This window comes from Priapulus caudatus, unplaced genomic scaffold, assembly GCF_000485595.1.
Source record: "Priapulus caudatus unplaced genomic scaffold, Priapulus_caudatus-5.0.1 Scaffold585, whole genome shotgun sequence".
In the NCBI taxonomy this organism is placed as follows: domain Eukaryota; kingdom Metazoa; phylum Priapulida; class Priapulimorpha; order Priapulimorphida; family Priapulidae; genus Priapulus; species Priapulus caudatus.
Window position 1 is genome coordinate 47,430 of NW_014577646.1, and position 5,841 is coordinate 53,270.

The 5,841-nt window shown below is 40.6% G+C and overlaps 1 long non-coding RNA gene across 1 annotated transcript in view; it reads left to right on the forward strand.

Annotated features, from left to right (window-relative positions):
- Window positions 1-875: 875 nt before the first annotated feature.
- The window catches only part of LOC106811881, a 6,641-nt gene continuing 1,675 nt past the window's right edge, over window positions 876-5,841 (forward strand). The window contains exons 1-4 of the long non-coding RNA XR_001394223.1: window positions 876-956; window positions 1,172-1,225; window positions 2,265-2,542; window positions 2,722-3,028. This is a non-coding gene — a long non-coding RNA (uncharacterized LOC106811881). The remainder of the gene's footprint in view (window positions 957-1,171; window positions 1,226-2,264; window positions 2,543-2,721; window positions 3,029-5,841) is intronic.

Sequence of the window (5,841 nt, forward strand, 5' to 3'; positions counted from 1 at the left end):
AGACAAGAAAAGTCTAGTCAGCAAAAAGGATTAGGGAAACAATTATTGTTAAGATTTCAAATTGTTGTTCAATATCAATTGAAAATACTGGAACTACCTGCATTCCGCCCGCCATCTATCGGAACGTATGACATAACATTACATCTCACCCGTCCTTAACAACAAATTGTAATGGATATATGATTGGGTATTGCTGATGGTATGCCCATGTCACAGTCCGGTAGCATAAGGGAGGTAGTTGTGGTGAAACTGCAATTGGGTTAAATGTACTGAATTAATCATGTTTGATACAAACAAATCTCTCGGCACACACGCACACACACACACACACCTTCTTTATACGCTCTTGATGTTATTTCTCTCTATGGCGCTTTGATATAAATTACATATAAACGGGGTCGTAAATAGGCAATTTTCAGCTATGGACCTTGATTTTATACTGGCAATTATAAACCACTTTGATCAGAATTGCTATTGCGATAGTGCATTTCATTTTTCCGCTACAAAATAGACTCGATAAAATTCGAATAGGCTGTAGACAACGTAGCGTGAACCTATGCAGTAATTCATGCACGTGAAAAAGTAAAACCCGTCCTTTCTTATCCTCAAACTTTGCCGTTACCTTGAGCTGTCACTATAACTGGGCAAGTGATTATAGTTACGATGTCCCATGTGACCTTCGTGCTCATTGTGAGCCAAGCACGCTGTTCATACCAACTAAGCGCAAAGTCGTGATGCAGGACAGAGGAATAACAAGAGAGGAATAAATCTCGAGTGTCACGACGGTTGCTGGAGGGCAGCAAAAGTCGTGCCGCATAATACTGAAAAGTCAACCTGTTTTCTACACTCACGTGGGTCACACACCCACACAAAACTGTATAAATAGAGAAGGATATGCAAACATCAACATTATCTGCAGCGTTTCCCTGTCAGTTGTTATCTGAGCTCGCCGAAAAGTAAGTGTAAATAGTTTTCTATGGTTTTCTAAGTCGTAAACGTTTAGAATCATGTTTCATTTATTTCCTATTGACATTAAACTATTATCTGTAGACAATAATAAAATTTTTCTTTCCTAATCAATTTTGTTGGCCAAGGTTCCGTTGGCTAGTTATAAAACAGAGTAAATCGTTTAATATTTCGGTTAATATACATTTCTTTATTTGGTTTACAGGTCAATATGAAAGCCGTATCTATAATCTGCGGACTCGTTGTCCTAATGTTGATGGTACGTATAAACCATACATTTAGTTAGAGATTTTTACGGTATCTATGTTTTATTCGATTATTGAACATAGCTGGTAAAATTGTGCCGAAGGTTCACGGACGCAGTCAGATACTGATGAATGCACTTGTGCATAAGACACCGATGCTAATCAGGTTTTGAAACGCGCTCACAATGCGTGTTTCAACCCGACTCGATGACGTCGCTCTGTTTACCAATAACTAGCACGAAGCATTCTTTAGTTTCCTCTTACACACCTGGTTGAAAACACCTAAAACACGCGAAACCTCCAATCACTGTCTTGGTAGTAACAAATTCTCCGTTGTAGACAACGGACTCGGCCCACCAACTTTAACTGAAATGTAAGAATGCCCCACATACATTTTGTATCAGCAAGAGATTTCTCTGATCTTTAACGAGTCTGCGTCAAATATTGATCCTAAACGACGGAATTAGTGGAGCTAAATGACAAAAACCATTTTTGTTACAATGTATGTTAATAAGGGGCGGGTTGAAGATACAACATAACAGAAACAGTACATACAGATACAACACAAACAGTTTTTTTAGTGTAGGCCTACGTTTGCAATTCGATTGATTTTGAACTATATAGTTTGGATTTCGAGGTATTTAACTCTATTTTTACCGAAAAAATGTTTTGCCCCAAACAAGCTTATAATCAGCCGTGCAGTCGCGAAAGAGGGGCTGGAGCGTTATAATCCTCTAAACCCCATTCTAGAAGCACCCATGTGAGTGATGTACTGTATTTCGCTTAATCAACAACGCAGTTGCACCTATAATTGCGCCAAACGTTATTTCTCAAATTCACCAAGTAACATGTGATTAATTTCCTTTTACCCACGCTTATTAACATTAACAACAATGTTATTTTACGGTAAATCTATTAAATTATAACCTGTTAGAAAACGTTTCGAGAAAACTGGTCTGCTTAATTACATACTTGTTAACGTTTCACGCTATTATATTAGATCCAATTGGTAATTTATACAGCCTTATCTAAGACATGTATGGTTATTGTCAGGTTGCCGCCGTCACACCATCTTATGGTGGGTATAGGTCTCGCTCGTACTACCCCAGCCGTGGATACGGCCGAAACTATGGTGGATATGGCCGCAACTATGGTGGATACGGCCGCAACTATGGTGGGTACGGCCGCAACTATGGTGGATACGGGCGCAACTATGGTGGATACCGCCGCAACTATGGTGGATACCGCAACTATGGTGGACACGGCCGCTATGGTGGACAGGGTTACAGAGGAAGATATTACGGCTAGAAGATTTGATATCGACACTATACGTAAGTACGTTCGCTTATATCAATCAACGGTCGTGACGCGGAAAGCTACATAATAAGCTATGGGCATATACCTGCAAACATATTTAATAGTAGAGTATCTCAACAAATTGCGCAGAGACATAAGTACTCATAAGCTATTAAGTATTGTGCATTACGCATGAATGGTTTTCCTTTTTTAGGTAGATGCTCGAGTACAGACATGACTCATGGGATTCCGTTCAAGATAGAGGATGCTGATGATAGTGTAGATATTTTACAATTTCACCGTCATTCCATAAGCAATATATAGTAAGCGGTGAGAACAAAATGTTCACATCTCACCCCCATATCGGGACAAAGCGTAAAATTTTACCAATAATTTGTAGAATCTATATAAATATCTGAATGTAGAATTAGCTTAATATAAACATTGGCTCAAATAAATTCCTAAATCGTTTATCGAAAAGCAATTTCTGTGTATTATCATAATTACGGATCCGAATAATTGTACTTCGTAATAGGAACATGAATGCTAATACACATACATTTACAGGAGTAATATAATGGACAAACTATCAATATATATATAGACAGACGCATATGTTTATGACATAGACAGATCCTGACAGACTATCTATTGTATTATTCTTCATAGAGACAAACATATATAATATAAAACTTGTGTAAATCCTCAGACGATTATGATCTATCACGATGACAGTGCACCTACAGGACAGTCTTTTGCTTGCTGTTGATATCACTAGTTAAAACGGCATCTTTCCAAATTATATCATAACTTAAAAATATCTTGATATTCCCGTGGTATAGACCGCATCGCATGTACTATAATCGTCAATAATAATAAAACAAACAAATATACAACGATATAAACGAAATGAATAGTAAGTATATATCTGTGCAAGTACTGTGTGCTGCATTTGTGTATATTAACAATAATGTTAAAAAAACAATCGCGTACATCATTTTTTGAATATAACATTATACCAAAGAAAACGTCAAAAGCGAAGCTGTCAACGCATATACGGTAAGACACACTAGCGTGCGTACGTACGCAAGCCAGCACTCACAAACCCCCGTATAAGTACGCATGTACGTGAGTCCGCACGCACGCATATATATACTAGCCTGGTACCCGGCGTTGCTCGGGGAAAAACGCGTAGGAACAACTTTTAAGAGCAAATTCAGCCACATATACTTACTTAATTCTAAAATATTGTCACCCCCCCCCCTTTCACCCATACGATTCCCATCAGAAAGGAAAGAGAAGCGTACTGGACGTTCGCGCCTTTTTGTGAGTGAAACGATACCCGACTGCGAAGCAGACTACTTACACCGAGACGGCGATGACTATCAATACAAATTCTACAGGTTATGTCGATCGCTCAAAAAGTGGTTAAGTTTTCAACTATAACAGTTCGAAGCAAACTTTTGTGTTTATCCGATATGGTATGTAAATAGAAGATCACAAGCTGTAGTTCGTTATATCTGTGCAAGTACTGTGTGCTGCATTTGTGTATATTAACAATAATGTTAAAAAAACAATCGCGTACATCATTTTTTGAATATAACATTATACCAAAGAAAACGTCAAAAGCGAAGCTGTCAACGCATATACGGTAAGACACACTAGCGTGCGTACGTACGCAAGCCAGCACTCACAAACCCCCGTATAAGTACGCATGTACGTGAGTCCGCACGCACGCATATATATACTAGCCTGGTACCCGGCGTTGCTCGGGGAAAAACGCGTAGGAACAACTTTTAAGAGCAAATTCAGCCACATATACTTACTTAATTCTAAAATATTGTCACCCCCCCCCCTTTCACCCATACGATTCCCATCAGAAAGGAAAGAGAAGCGTACTGGACGTTCGCGCCTTTTTGTGAGTGAAACGATACCCGACTGCGAAGCAGACTACTTACACCGAGACGGCGATGACTATCAATACAAATTCTACAGGTTATGTCGATCGCTCAAAAAGTGGTTAAGTTTTCAACTATAACAGTTCGAAGCAAACTTTTGTGTTTATCCGATATGGTATGTAAATAGAAGATCACAAGCTGTAGTTCGTTAAATTTCGTGCACTTATTGTGAAAATGAAAATACAAATAGAACTATTTCATCTATCTTGAGTGAGCGGAAGAATCCATGTCAAATGTGAAAATAGGCCTAGAATGTTTCCAAACCCTTGTCACAAGCTCGATAGACATGCAGCAAACTGCAGCGTACCAGTCTATGTATACGGCAGTGCACGTATTGCTCCCCATGCCCTTGTCACAAGCTCGATATACATGCAGCAAACTGTTGATGTCCCAGGCAACACCTGGTAGGGTTCAAACAAATTAAGGACATCACCTAACTGCCGATGTGAGGGGGGGGAGCCAATGTGTATATCAGTGTTATCACTGACGAATTAACCATGCACGGGCACCGCCCCGTTTGTGACACGGCCTTTGGCAGGCTTCGTTAACGAGTGCAAATACTTAGTGGACTCTACTAGTACTGTTCATCAAGGCGCAGCGGACTGGGAAATAATTAGGGACAGCTGCGTGAAATAGACTATATATACTGCGGCGGTTCGTACATGCCACCCTGAGGTGGAACACTTTCTGTCACCTAGTCTTTTCTTTGGATCCGTGCGCTGGCTTTCATTATGGCGCACGGATCCACCATGTTATCTTTTCATTTCCCTCTGCCGCGCGCACTTCTCTTCTATGCGCGGCCAGTGCTCCATATTTGGCCATCTTCCATATCATTTCAGTTACACTTGCATCACTTCCACTGGATTCACAATATAAACACTATATAGCGGCGTAACTCTGAGTTTACGTGTAGCTCTGTGTGTAAACTTAGCAGTGTGACTGTGTAAGTTCACATGTAGGTCTTGGTGTAAATGTAGCGTGCGTAACTCTGTGAGTTCATGTGTAGCTCTGGATGTAAATATAGCAGCATGACTGTGAGTCCATTTGTAGCTCTGGGTGTAAACGTATCTGCGCACGTCTCCCCCACTCGCGCTCGTCTCCGCTGCAGCACCGACGAGTTGTTGCCATGGTTACAGGCGACAGTCAGAGCAGCATCAGCAGCCGTGATCACACGGAAGACAACAACGAGGAGCGAGGAGTTGTGGCAAAAAATCAAAGGGGTATCTTCAACCCGCCCGTTGCTATTAACAGCACCCCTCCAGAATTCAAGGATATGCCCATGTTTAATACACACACACACATACACACACACACACACACACACACACACACACACACACACACACACACACACACACACACACACACACACACAC